The sequence below is a fragment of the Spermophilus citellus genome (genome assembly GCF_964194105.1).
Source record: "Spermophilus citellus genome assembly, chromosome: 7".
Taxonomy (NCBI): domain Eukaryota; kingdom Metazoa; phylum Chordata; class Mammalia; order Rodentia; family Sciuridae; genus Spermophilus; species Spermophilus citellus.
This window is the reverse complement of record NC_138188.1, coordinates 25,035,524-25,050,632: the sequence shown is the minus strand read 5'-3', so window position 1 is coordinate 25,050,632 and position 15,109 is coordinate 25,035,524. Positions and strand designations below refer to the sequence as shown.

At 41.6% G+C, this 15,109-nt stretch overlaps 1 protein-coding gene across 1 annotated transcript in view; it reads right to left on the bottom strand.

The window, feature by feature from the left end:
* The window catches only part of ARIH2 (ariadne RBR E3 ubiquitin protein ligase 2), a 65,787-nt gene extending 61,827 nt beyond the window's left edge, over positions 1-3,960 (bottom strand). Inside the window, 1 exon segment of the mRNA XM_081302536.1 lies at positions 3,786-3,960. The gene's annotated coding sequence lies outside the window, so the exon portion shown is untranslated.
* Positions 3,961-15,109: the final 11,149 nt, after the last annotated feature.

The following is a 15,109-nucleotide window of genomic DNA, read 5'->3' as shown; positions in this document are numbered from 1 at the left end:
CAGCCAATTTGGAAAGCAGTATGAAGATTTCTTGGAAAGCTGGGAATGGAACCACCATTTGACCCAGCTATTCCCCTTCTCGGTCTATTCCCTAAAGACCTAAAAAGAGCATGCTACAGGGACACTGCTACATCGATGTTCATAGCAGCACAATTCACAATAGCAAGACTGTGGAAGCAACCTAGATGCCCTTCAATAGACGAATGGATTAAAAAAATGTGGCATTTATACAAAAAATGGAGTATTACTCTGCATTAAAAAATGACAAAATCGGGCTGGGGATGTGGCTCAAGCAGTAGCGCGCTCGCCTGGCATGCATGCGGCCCGGGTTCGATCCTCAGCACCACATACCAACAAAGATGTTGTGTCCGCCGAGAACTAAAAAATAAATATTAAAAATTCTCTCTCTCTCTCTCTCTCTCTCTCTCTCTCTTTAAAAAAAAAAATTCTCTCTCTCGATCTCTCTCTCCCCCCCTCTCCCTCTCTCTTTAAAAAAAAAAAAATTCTCTCTCTCTCTCCTCTCTCACTCTCTCTTTAAAAAAAAAAATGACAAAATCATAGAATTTGGAGGGAAATCGATGGCATTAGAGCAGATTATGCTAAGTGAAGCTAGCCAATCCCTAAAAAACAAATGCCAAATGTCTTCTTTGATATAAGGAGAGTAACTAAGAACAGAGTAGGGACGAAGAGCATGAGAAGATGATTAACATTAAACAGGGATGAGAGGTGGGAGGGAAAGGGAGAGAGAAGGGAAATTGCATGGAAATGTATAACCCTTAGGGTTATACAAAATTACATACAAGAGGAAGTAAGGGGAAAGGGAAAAATAATACAAGGGGGAGAAATGAATTACAGTAGAGGGGGTAGAGAGAGAAGAGGGGAGGGGAGGGGAGGGGAGGGGAGGGAGGATAGTAGAGGATAGGAAAGGCAGCAGAATACAACAGACACTAGTATGGCAATATGTAAATCAATGGAAGTGTAACTGATGTGATTCTGCAATCTGTATACGGGGTAAAAATGGGAGTTCATAACCCACTTGAATCAAAGTGTGAAATATGATATATCAAGAACTATGTAGGGCTGGGGTTGTGGCTCAGAGGTAGAGCGCACGCCTAGCAGGCATGAGGCACTGGGTTCGATCCTCAGCACCACATAAAGTAAAATAAAGACATCGTGTCCACCTATAACTAAAAAATAAATACTATTTAAAAAAAAAAAAAAGAACTATGTAATGTTTTGAACAACCAACAATAAAAATAAATAAATAAATAAAATTTTTAAAAAATGATAACAGAACAGCCTTAATCTTCATAATCCTATAAAGTAGCTTTTTTTTTTTTTTTTGAACTGGGATTGACCCAGAGGTATTCAACCCCTGAGCCACATCTCAGCCCTTTTTATTTTTGGCCTCGCTTATTTGCTGAGGCTGGCCTTGACCTTGCAATCCTCCTGCCTCAGCCTACTGAGTTGCTGAGATTATAGGCATGTACCACCATTCCAGCCAAAGTGCATTATTTTCCCCTTCCTACCAATGAGTATGCTACAGTCTATAAAGGTTAAGTAATTTACTTGCCCAGGATCACACCACTGACAAAAAGCAGAACACAACATCAGTATTCCATTAGACCCATGGTCTATGGGGATTCATAACTAGCTATCACCTTCCCACAGAGCCCGATAGAAAGCTACAGGAAGAGCCTCTGGGATAACACCAACAAAAGAATGTGCTTTCAATTTTTTTCGATTTATCCTCAAGATCTGTGCTTAAGAGGTTGACCAGAGGCTTCTTATCAACCAAATATTGAAGAATTGTGGGGAAAAAAGAACTCTAATTCTACATCGTGGGTATTCTAGGTCCAGATTTAAATTAAAAGTTGGCCAATTGGAGTGGCACATGCCTGTGATCCCAGTGTCTTGGGTGGCTGAGGCAGGAGAATTGCAAGTTCAAGGCCAATATGGGCAGCTTAGCAGACCCTATCCTAAAATAAAAAATAAAAAAGGTTGGGAAAATAACTTGATAATAGAGTATCCCTGGATTCAATCTCCATACTGTTAAAAAAGTAAATAATAATTAATTTTTATTATTTTCATGCTGGGCACAGTGGCGCACACCTGAAATCCCAGGGGCTCAAGAGGCTGAGAAGGGAGGATCAAAGCCAGCCTCAGGGGCTGGGGATGTGGCTCAAGCGGTAGCGCGCTTGCCTGGCATGCATGCGGCCCAGGTTCGATCCTCAGCACCACATACAAACAAATATGTTGTGTCCACCAAAAACTAAAAAAATAAATATTTTTTAAAAAAAGCATCCAAAGCCAGCCTCAGCAACTTAGTGAGGCACTAAGCAACTCAGTGAGATCCTGTCTCTAAATAAAACACAAAAAACAGGGTTGGGGATGTGGCTCAGTGGTTGAGTGCCCCCGAGTTAAATTCCCAGTGCCAAAGAACGAAAACAAAAATTTTATTTTTTTCAAAGTTCAGTATCAGTGCTGACCCTGCTCAAAGAGGTCAGTATTCCACCCCCATACTGGGGATTGAACCCATGGTGGTCTACCACCGAGCTATATCTCCTGTCCTCTCCATTTTTCATTTTGAGATAGTGTCTCACTCAATTGCAGAGGCATATCTCCAACTTGTGTTTCTGCCTCAACCTCCCCAATAACTGGGATAATAGGTGTACATCACTGTACCTGCCTTATTATTCCCTTTATAACAAAACTGATGGCAATGCTTCGACTTCATTTGGATGTTAAATATGGAGTAATTAAAACCCTTTTTCCCCCAGCCAAAGTCATATTTTCATCGATCTGCCACCCACCCTAGGCTCACTCACCAGGCCTGGTCACACACGGAAAAGCGTCCAAACCGAAGATTTCTCAAAGTTCACAATAACAAAAAGACGTTTGGCAAGACTGACAGACGTTTACTTTAGAAATGATTATCTAGCACAGGTCATTACTAACAACATTTCCAAAGAAAACAGTTTGGGCACAAAAATATGAACAAGGAACTTAGTTTCAAAACTCTTCATTCCATCTGTCCTGTCTCATAAGGTAGTCCGGTTTTTCAAACTTAACTTAAAAGGTAAAATGTAAAGTTTAGTTTCCCAGTCTAACCGGCCACATACCAAACATTCAATGGCCACGTGTGACTAGGTGCTACCATACTGAACAGCAAATGTACAGAACATATCCATTGTGACAGAAAGTTCTATGGGACATAATAACAATCAATACTAAGGCGAAGTCATAAGAGAACACGTTTCCCTCTCTCGAGGGTAACCCAGCAGCCGCAGGCAAGGTGGAGACGCAATTCCTAGTTGTATATTATTCCAGAGGTGCGGTCAACGGGACACCCGCGCGGACAACGAGTTCACGCGCTGGCGGGAGACCCTTCAGAGAACAGGCGTTAACAAACCGCGCGGACACCACTACCAGAACTCCTAAAAATGACTCGGGTGGAGAGCCTCGGAGCGCCTGGCTGAGAGCGCCCAGACGTGCCAGCGCCTGCCGCTCAGAGGCGCTGGCCTCCGATCTCTCTGCGACTCGAAAAAGCTGCATGAGAAGGAAAGCCAGAGAAACTCTGGCTCACCGGCCCTTGCCGTCCCTCTCAGGCGGCAGAGACCCTGGAACCACGTACGGTAGGCTGTGGGCGCCGGGGGCCTCGAAGGCGGCGGTGAAGGCGGAGCCCCTGCCCGGTCCGGGAGGCGCGCGAAACACTCCCCCCCCACACACACACACACACCGGCTAGTCAGGGTAAACAAGGCCTCAACTCAAGTCGCGCACTTACCCGGAGCCGCGGATTCGCGGATGCAGAGCACGAGCGGGCCAGACCAGGTCAGGCGGACCACACGAACACACTGAGGTGCAAGTAGCAGCGGAAGCTGCGGGCCGACGCCGGTCCGGCCCGCGCTGCTTCCTCTGGCGGAGTCGTCCCCGCAGCTCCGGAAGTATTCAGTGCACTGGCGTCACTTCCGGTCGGGGTCGCCGCGCGGTCGCCAGGGTAGCTACGCCCGGCAGGCAAGGGTTACCCCAGGGGCTGCTTTCTTGGAAACTTGCTTTTTACTGGACTGGGGTCAAGATACCGCTACACTGCCCACTGCCCAGAAGTTCGAAAAGATGGTCGAGATATTTTTTATATCATCGATTTTTATTTCAATTTTTTAATAGTTGTAGATAGACATCTAGCCTTTATTTTTTTTTAATAACTTGTAGTTGAACGCAAACCTTTATTTTTCACTTATTTATTTTTATGTGGTGCTGAGGATCGAACCCAGGGCCTTGCAAGTGCTAGGTGAACTAGGTGTTTAGTTTTTTTATGCAGTGTTAAGGATCAAACCCAGTGCCTCAAGCTACAACCCCATCCCTTTCCATCGTTTTTTTTTTTTTTTTTTTTTTTTTTTTTTTGAACTGGCTGCTGATTCCACTGTTTATTCTTACACCTTGGTATCCATAGCGTGGATAAAAGATCATTGGTTTCCCAGCAGCTCTCTGACCGGAGGGGAGCTGAACAGACAGGGGGAGCTGTCTTTGCTCCAAAGAAGTTTGCTAGGTGGCCTGGGAGCCTCAATGCAGCTGCAGGCTTCAGCTTTCCCGCCATGAATGGATTATGCAGTTTTCCGGTTTCCACTCGCTGTATAAGATTGCAGTTTACTGGGTGCGCACGCCTGTAATCCCAGCGGCTAGGGAGGCTGAGTCAGAAGGATCAAGAGTTCAAAGCCAGCCTCAGCAAAGGCTGAGATGGTAAGCATCTCAGTGAGATTCTGTCTCGAAATAAAATACAAAATAGAGCTGGGGATGTGGCTCAGTGGTCGAGTGCCCCCTGAGTTCAATCCCCGGATCCAAAAATAAAATTAAATAAATTGCATCTTAACTGCTTTGCTGCTCAATTTATTCTCACACTTCTTAATTGCCATTAGGACTTCCATTACCTTCTAGGACTGGATTGCAAATGTTGATAGGTAGGACCAAGTCTTCCTCAAGTTGCTGCTCCAGCACATTGGAAATGCCAGAGTGAAACATATGATGTTAGGGTGCCTCCTGGCAGTACAGGTCCATAGATAACAACAAAAGCCTTTCTACCCATACTGAAGTCCCTTGTATACTAATAGTCAAGATACCTATGACTAACAGGCTTTCTTAGGTAGTTCCTGTAAGAAACACATGATTTTCAGCTTCCAAATAATTCAAAGATCATGTACATAAATCAGGTATAATCAAGTATTTAAAAGACTCAAATTAATTAAAGTGAAAATTAATTCTAATGAGTAATATGTTGTAAGATTATGAGTTTTGTATATTAGCAACACAAAGATCTACATACTATAATCCAGTGTACTTGTTTCATTTTGTTGTGACAAAACATATCCATGTAAATTATTATGGTACTAGCAAAAGACCCAAAATACATTTTCTGAAAATGAAATTTCAAATATCATTTTGTGTTACTAGTATTAAGTTTACTCCATTGAGTAGAAGAGGACATTAAGTCTTTTTGATCTAATCCAGGGATTTGCAAATGCTAGCCAAATGCTGAACTACATCCCAGCCCACATTCAGTCTTTTTCTAAAGAATTCCTGAACAGGGCTGGGATTGTTGCTCAGTGGTTGAGCACTTGCCTAGCACATATGAGGCACTGGGTTCAATCATCAGCACCACATAAAAATAAATAAAAGCCAGTGATGAACACTGGATTACTCCCAGCAGCTCTAGAGGCTGAAGCAGGAGGATGGCAAGAGTTCAAAACTAGCCTCAGCAAAAGCAAGGCACTAAGCAACTCAGTAAGACTCTTTCTCTAATAAAATACAAAATAGGACTGGGGATGTGGCTCAATGGTCGACTACTCCTGAATTCAATCCCAGTACCCAAATAGATAAATAAAGTGTCCATCTACAACTAAAAAAAAAAAAAAAAAAGAATTCCTGAACTTCCAGGTATGGTGGCACCTGTGATCCCAGCTACTGGGGAAGCTGAGGCAGGAAGATCTCAAGTTCAAGGCCAGCCTCAGCAATTTAGTAAGACTCTGTCTCAAAACAAAATAAAATGAGATATAAAGGGTTGGGGATTGTTGTGGTTTGGATGTGAGGTGTCCCCAAAAAATTCATGTGTGAGATAATGCAAGAAGGTTTAGAGGAGACATGAATTAATCATATGATTGGATTAACTGAATGGCAATTGAAGGCAGGGGGCTGTGACTGGGGCATTAGGGTCAAAGTTTTGGGGTATATATTTGTATTTGGAAAATGGAGACCCTCTCTCTCTCTCTCTCTCTCTCTCTCTCTCTCTCTCTGCTTACTTATCATGATGTGAGCCACTCTTCTCTACCATACTCTTCTGCCATGATGCTCTGCCTCACCTCGAGCTCTGAGGAATGGAGTCAGCTGTCTATGGACTGAGAACTCTGAAACAATAAGCTCTCAAATAAACTTTTTCTCCTATACAATTGTTCTGATCAGGGTCTTTTAGTTACAGCCATGAAAAAGTTGACTAAAACAGAATATAGCTCAGTGGTAAGGTACCCTTGGTACCTTAGCAATTCCCAGCACCAAAAAGAAAAAAAAAATTCCTGCATTTGCAAAATACAGAATGAAGACGCTAAGTATCAAGTGCATACATATACAGAATATTGGAATCCTATGTACAGTCCTTCCACAGTACTTTCAGGAGAGGAGGGTTGAAATTGCATCCAAGACGTGGTACCAAAAATCTAAGGATGTTTGAGTCTATTATATAAAATGGCACAGTATTTATATATGCACATATACATTTATTCACATTCTCCCATATACTTTGGATTGCTTAGAATACCTAATTCAATTAAAATGATATATAAATAGTTTTTATACCCTTGCTTAGGAAAAAAGTTTGTATAGACATAATGGGGGGGTTGATATTTGGGGTCTGTAGTTGAATCAGATGTGGATAAGGTACAGAAAACCAAGGGGTAGGGATGTAGCTCAGTAGTAAAGTACTCCTGGGTTCACTCCTCAGTGCCACACAAAGAAAATACAGTGGAGAAAGCTGTTAAAAAATTATGTTGTTCTGCAGGGTGTGGTGCATACACCTGTAATCCCAGTGACTCAGGAGGCTGAGACAAGAGAATTTCGAGTTCAAAGCCAGCTTCAGCAATAGCGAGGCACTAAGAAACTCAGTGAGAAACTGTCTCTAATAAAAATACAAAGTAGGGGTGGGATGTGGCTCGGTGGTCAAATGTCCCTGAGTTCAATCCCGGTGCCAAAAAAAAAAAAAAAAAAAAAAATATATATATATATATATATATATATATATATATATATATATATAGAGAGAGAGAGAGAGAGAGAGAGAGAGAGAGAGAGAGAACGCGCGCTTAGCACTTGTGAGGCTCTGGATTTAATCATCGGCATCACCAAACAAAAAGCTGTTCTGAGGCAATTTATTGGCATGGAAAGATGTTTGCAAAATACTCTTTAAGTGATAAGAATAGGATACAAAGCCATTTGTAAGAAACTCCATTTTCAAAATACAAATGCATATAAAATAAATAAATATAAGCAGACATTGTGGTATACACCTGTAATCCCAGTGACTCAGAAGCCTGAGGCAGGAGGATTGCAAGTTCAAAGACAGCCACAGCAATTTAGTGAGGCCCTAAGGGCTGGGATGTAGCTCCATGATAAAGTGTCCCTGGATTCAATTCCAGGTACCAGAAAGGAAGAAAGAAGAAGAAAAGAAAGTCTCTCATGGTTTCTTTCTTTCTTTTTTTTTCTTTCTTTTTTTTTTCTTTCTTTTTTTTTTTTTTTTTAGTTGTAGACGGACACAATATCTTTATTTATTTGTATGCCATGCTGTGCTGAGGATTGAACCCAGTGCCTCACACGTGCTAGGCAACTGCTCTACCACTGAGCTACAACCCTAGCCCTCTCATGGTTTCTTTTGAACAATAATCCAGACAGGCCACAGTGGAGATGGTTTATCTCAGCTATACCAAGTTGAGGATCTTGCTGGAGCCTCAGCAAGAATACTCTGGGTGTGGACTGGAGTCATAGGGAGGGTTGTTTACTCATCTATCTGGTGGTCTATGGTAACTGTCATCTAGGGTTCTCACTGGAATTGTCAGGCAGAACATATATGCATATAATCTCTCTATGTGGCCTTTGCTTCCTGATAACAGTAATGACATCCAAGGACAATTGTCTTGAGAAAGCCAAGCCAGGTATGGTGATGTGTGCCTGTAAATCCCCGTGGTTTGGGAGGCTGAGAAGGGAGGATTGCAAGTTCAAGGCCAACCTCAGCATCTAAGGGAGGCCCTGAGCAATATAGCAAGACCCTGTCTCAAAAATATAAAAAGGGCTGAGGATGTAGCTCAGTGGGTAAGTGCCCTGGGTTCAATTGCTAGTACCCCTCCCCCAAAAAAAGGGTTGCTGATGTATCTCAGCAGTAAATTGCCCTTAGGTTAAATTTCCAGTACTCCTCCCCCCCCCCCAAGAAAACTGAAAGCCAGGTAGGAGCTATTTTGACCTTTTGACCTAGCCTTCAAAATCACAAAGCATTATTTCTATCAAGAGTTTACAAGATGGGCTGGGGATGTGGCTCAAGCGGTAGCGGGCTCGCCTGGCATGCGTGCGGCCCGGGTTCGATCCTCAGCACCACATACCAACAAAGATGTTGTGTCCGCCGAGAACTAAAAAATAAATGTTAAAAATTCTCTTTCTCTCTCTCTCTCTCTCTCTCTCTCCCCCCTCACTCTCTCTTTTAAAAAAATTAAAAAAAAAAAAAAAAGAGTTTACAAGAGTCCCTTTGGTTCATGGAATAAATGTAGCCCAACCCTCACTGGAGTTAACCACCATCACTGAGTAAGAAAAGCATGTAAATGTCTTATGGTGATACTCAATTGTAATCCTAGCTACTTGTGAGAATGAGCAGGACAATCACAAGTTGAGGTCCTCCTGAGCAATCCAGAGAGACCCTGTCTCAGGAAAAAAAAAAAAAAAAAAAAAGAGAAAGAAAAAAAGAAAAGAAAAAGAAAAAGACTGGATGTCGAGAGCAACAAATGAATTATGGTCCTTGAACTGTCCAGAGACAGAGGCTATACTTCCTTTGGGAATTTCTCAAGAGCAAAGGCCCTAATTGAAGATTGCCCATTTGTTATGGTGACACCCTGTTCAAAGGGAGATTTTGTGCCAGCCACAGAATTTTATTAGTTCATAACCTTGGGTTCAAACATTAGCTGCCCAGGGGGTAGAGAGTTATGGGTGCAAGCTGATAATTATAACTAGGATGCACAGAAGTTTGTCCTTCACTCTGAGGCTTTGAAGAAACTTGCTCACAATAAATCCTTTTTTTTTAAAGAGTGAGAGAGGGAGAGAGGGAGAGAGGGAGAGAGAGAGAGAGAAAGAGAGAGAGAGAGAGAGAATTTTTTTAAAATATTTATTTTTTAGTTATCGGTGGACACAACATTTTTGTTTGTATGTGGTGCTGAGGATCGAACCTGGGCCGCACGCATGCCAGGCGAGCGCGCCACTGCCTGAGCCACATCCCCAGCCGCAATAAATCCTTTTTAATGATATAATCTATATGATAAATGTGCTGAGCTGACTCTGTGTCATTGTACTCCATCAGAGTGTAGTACCCACTTGGTCTCAGCTTTTTCTATTTGTGTGTGTCTGTTTTTTTTCCTAATCCCCATCACCCCTTGTCCAGTTTCCTGAATTAACTGTTGTGCAGTTCGTGACAACTGGGGATGTAGCTCAGTGGTAGACCACTTGCCCACACAGCAATAAATAAATAAATAATAAAACAAAAAAGTGCTAGAGAAGTAGTTCAGCAGTACAGTAACCCTGGGTTCAATCACCAGTTCCTCTCACCCTGCCAAAAGAAAAAAGAAGAGAGAGAGAAAGTGGTCAAGCTAAGATTTCTTTTTTTTTTTAATATTTTATTTACGTTTTAGTTTTCGGCGGACACAACGTCTTTGTTTGTATGTGGTGTTGAGGATCAAACCCGGGCTGCACCCATGCCAGGGGAGCGCGCTACCGCTTGAGCCACATGCCCAGCCCCAAGCTAAGATTTCTAACACTGGCCATCTGACTCTTTCCACGGTATTGTATCTTTTTTCTGCATTTCATTTTATGGATATATTATCTATTTGAAGCAGGGTGTGATGACATACACTTGTAATCCCAACTACTCAGGAGGCTAAGGCTGGAGGAGCAAAAATTTGAGGCCAGCCTTAGAAATTTAGTGAGACCCCTATCTCAAGATAAAAAATGAAAGGGGCTGGGGATGTAGCTCGGTTGTGAAGCATCCCTGGTTTTTATCCTCAGTACCAGAAAAAAAAAAAAAAAGAATGAGGTCATCTATTTGAGCACACTTCTGTCGCAGATATCCTCATTCCAATTTTTCACATTTATAGTGTTTCAGTGAATATTTTTATATGTACATATATTTGCATAATCGTGAAAATCTGGGGCTTTTATCCTAGAATGGATTTGTGAGCCAACTGCTATGCTCATTTTACATTGTAATGGATAGTATCAGATCACATTTTTATTTATTTATTTTTTTAAGAGAGAGAATTTCAATATTTATTTTTTACTTCTTGGTGGACACAACATCTTTGTTTGTATGTGGTGCTGAGGATCTAACCCGGGCTGCACGCATGCCAGGCGAGCGCGCTACTGCTTGAGCCACATCCCCAGCCCCAGATCACATTTTTAAAAATGCCTCTTTTTTTTCCACTTGGCTAAAGGCCAGGTATCATGTCATTAAACATAATGGTGAGGAAAGGCAACCATAGTACTATTAGTCAGGGAGCTTTGGTCTAGCAGGAGATGCAGAAATTAGTTGAATAATTCAAGTAAGGATGAAATTACCTCTGTGGCCAGTACTGCATATGACAGTAGGTGTGCTCCATCCTCTAAACCCATGCTCTATTGATCTCATACAATTTCTTTGCCTTAGTTCTTCCCATACACTATTGACTTCCAAATATTCATTTCTAGTCCTAATTAATTCCCTGAATGTCACACTCAATATATTCAATTGTCCACTCAACACCCTCATTTGGAGATCATATTGACATTCAAATTTAACTTGTTCCAAATAAATTTCTCAAACTTATTCCTAAATTTGTCACTCTCACAGTATTTCCTGGCTTGTTACTGCTGTCTATCTTGTTTACTTAGGCCAAAAGTTCATGAAACATCCATGAATCTTTCTTTCCCTCATCAAATTTCACATTCAGGCCTGGGGTAGAGCACTTGCCTAGCATGTGCGAGGCCCTGGGTTCAATCCTCAGCACCACATATAAATAAACAAAATAAAGGCATTGTGTCCAACTACAACTAAAAAAAAAAAATTCACATTCAATCTAAAATCAATTCCAACATAAGTCCCGACTTTTGTTCTTAATTTCTATCTGCTGTTCTAGCCCAAGCCACTCCAGATACCCCTGGATGTGAGCAATAGTCCCTTAACTAGTCTCCCTGCTTCTACTCTTATTCTACTGTATTTACTTTTTACACTGTTTAGAAAGATATTTTTAAAGCATGAAACATGTTAATCCCTGTTAATAACACTCTAACTTCCTCCCACAGGCTTGGCCATATAGGTCTATAGAAGGTAGTGCCTAGAGCTAGCTAGGCAATGGTTAGAAACCCAGTTTGGAAGCTTCCTAGCTGTGTGACCTTGGGCAAGGAATCTCACCCATGTCTGTGATTTAGTTTGCTCATTTGTTAAACAGGAATAATAACAGCATCTTATACTGAGTGAAAAGAGCAAAAGAATATTTACAATAGTATTTTTTAATTTAAAAAAGGTGCTAGGCAAGGTGGCACATGCCTGTAATCCCAGTGGCTTGGGAGACTGAGGCAGGAGGATTGTGAGTTCAAAACCAGCCTAGCATTTTAGTGAAGCACTAAGCAACTAAGCAAGACCCTGTTTCTAAATAAAATATTAAAAAGGGCTGGAGATGTAGTTCAGTGGATAAGTACCCCTGGATTCAATTCCCAATACCCCCTCAAAAAAAGTTTGCATAAGTTTGTGTCTGTTAAGCTGTAGTTAAACATATATATGCAAACACACTGTAAGGATCCTGAAAGGACACCAACAAAATGCTAATATTTTATATGCTTGTTTTTAGGGTTAGGCTTTTTTAAATTCCTGATATTGGGGATTGAATCCAGGGGCACTTTACCATTGAGCTATATCACTAGCTCTTATTTTTCATTCTGATACAGGATGTCACTGATTTGCCCAAACTAGCCTTGAACTTGACAATCCTCCTGCCTCAGTCTCCTGCATAGGCATGTGCCACCACTCCAGGACCCAATGTTTATTTTTATCTATCTATCTATCTATCTATCTATCTATCTATCTATCTATTTATTTATTTTGGTACTGGGGATTGAACACAGAGGCACTGGACCACTGAGCCACATCCCATATTTTGTACTTTATTTAGAGACAGGATCTCACTGAGTTGCTTAGCACCTCACTTTTGCTGAGGCTGTCTTCGAACTCATGATCTTCCTGCCTCAATCTCCCCAGCTGTTGGGATTACAGGTATGTGCCACTGCACCTGGCCCAATAAATATTTATTTATTTTGATACTGAGGATTGAACCCAGGAGTGCTTTGCCACTAAGCTACAATCCAAAAGCCTTTTATTTTTTGAGGCAGGGCCTTGTAAAATTGCTTAGACTGTCCTCAAACTTGAAATCCTCCCTCCTAGCAACCTAAATTGTTGGATTTACAGGTATCTGCCACATTGCCTACTTGTTTTGTTTGTTTCTGCTGTGCTGTGGATTGAACCCAGGGCCTCTATGTGCTAGGCAAGAGTTCTACCACTGAGCCATATCCAGGATCACAATGCTTTAACATGGATTGTTTTCATTATATGGTAGAACAAGATACCCTTACATATCTTTTTCAAAAAATTCTTAAGTAATCTAAAAAAATTTTTCATTTGCATAATTCAGGGTGACATGTTTTATTTTAAAAATCCTACTGGAGGGCTGGAGCTGTGGCTCAGCAGTTGAGCACTTGCCTGGCATGTGTGAGGCACCGGGTTCAATTCACAGTACTGCATGTAAATAAATAAAAGTCTACCAACAACAACAAAAAAATATTAAAGAAAAAATCCCACTGGAGCCAGGCACAGTGGCACATGCCTATAATTCCAGTGGTTTGAGAAGCTGAGGCAGGAGGATCATGAGTTCAAAACCAGGCTCAGCAAAGGCAAGACACTAAGAAACTCAGTGAGACCCTGTCTCTAAAAAAAAAAAAAAAAAAGGGCTGGCAATTTGGTTCAGTGGTTGAGTGCCCCCTGAGTTCAATCCCTAGTGCTCCCCAAAACAAGATCCTGTTGGAGCCTGGTGTAGTGACATGTCTGTAATCTCAGTGATTTGGGAGGCTGAGGCAGGATTTTGCAAGTTTGAGGCCAGGTGCAGCAATTTAGAAAGGCCCTCAACAATTTTGGCAAGTGTTCTACCACTGAGTTACACCCCCAGAATAAGACACTCAACAATTGAGAAAGACCCTGTCTCAAAAAATTTAAAAAGGGGCCACACGTGGTGGCACATGCTGGTAGTCTCAGCAGTTCTGGAGGCTGAGGCAGGAGGATCAAAGCCAGCCTCAGCAACTTAGTGAGGTCCTAAGCAACTCAGTGAGACCTTCTCTCTAAATAAAATAAAAAAAAAGAACTGTGGCTCAGTGGTTAAGTGCCCCTGTGTTCAATCCTCAGTACCAAAATAAAAAACAAAACACAAAAACCTTAAAAGGGCTTTGAAAGGATACTTGCAGAGTCCACACAAAGTCCAAAGGCCATGCCACACACCGTAATCTCATGCAAGAGATTTATTGTCAGTAACACAAGGCAAACTGAGAAGGCAGTCCTTCCAAGGAGAGCAGCAACTTGTTGGCACTCACAGAGCAGCTTTATAGCCTGCAAGAGGATTTTCTTTATATAAGTATTTTTAAAAAATTTTTATTTGTTTTAATTAGTTACACATGACAGTACAATGACCTTGACATATCATACATTTGAATCAGACAAGATATAATATCTCATTTTTCTGAGTATACAGGTTGCAGAATCACATTGGTCATGCAGTCACATATATACACACAGTAATAATAATATCTGTTTCATTCTACTATCCTTCTTATCTCCCCCACCTCTCCCCTCCCCTCCCCTCCCATCCCCTCCCCTCCCATCACTTCTCTCTACCTAATCTAAGATAATGCTATTCTTTTTTTCCTCACATCTTCATATATAAGTATTTTTTTAGTTGTAGTTGACACAATACCTTTATTTTATTTATTTCTTTTTATGTGGTGCTGAGGATTAAACCCAGGGCCTCCAAAGAGCTAGACGAGCTCTCTACCACTGAGCCACAACCCCAGCTCCCCACAACCCCCAAAGGGAATTTCATAAACTGCTTAGGAGTTGCATTATAAGCTGGGGTGGGGTTGATCATTTAGCAGGCACATGTTCTTCCAGGAAGTTAAGCAGCATTGCCTCAGAATCTAAAGTTTGGAGCCTCTAGATAAAATGGTTCCTGACCTAAAATGGCGAATCTGATGCCAATAGTGTCCATCTACAGTTAAAAATAATAAAATAAATAAATGAAATAAATTGTGGTGGCAGAGCAGCAAGGGCTATATTCAAAGCATAAACTGGACCACTGTTACAAGCTGGGGACAGCTCAAAGGTAAAGCACTCCTGGATTTAATCCCCCTCTACCTCAAATAAAAATATGTAAAAATTTAAAAACCCACACAATCTGGGTTTGATGTGCAGGCCTCTAATCCCAACTATTGGGAGGTTGAGTTAGGAAGATTGCAATTTCAAGGCCAACCTGGGCAACTAAGGGAGACCTGTTTCAAAGTTACAGTTAAAATGTTGTAGGGACAAATGAGGCAAGGCACCAAAGATAGCAGGAAACAGTTTTATTTGGCTTCAGCCAGGTTCAGAGGGCACAGCTGTACCCTGAGTTCGAGCAGTTTCAGAGTTTTAAACCCAGCATGTAAGGGGAGGGGCTCAAAAGTTCACAGTCTACAAAAATTCACATAAAAGCAGTTTTTTCTTTCACTGTTTTGGGCAAGTTAACCCTTCAAGGACAACCTGAGAAAGGG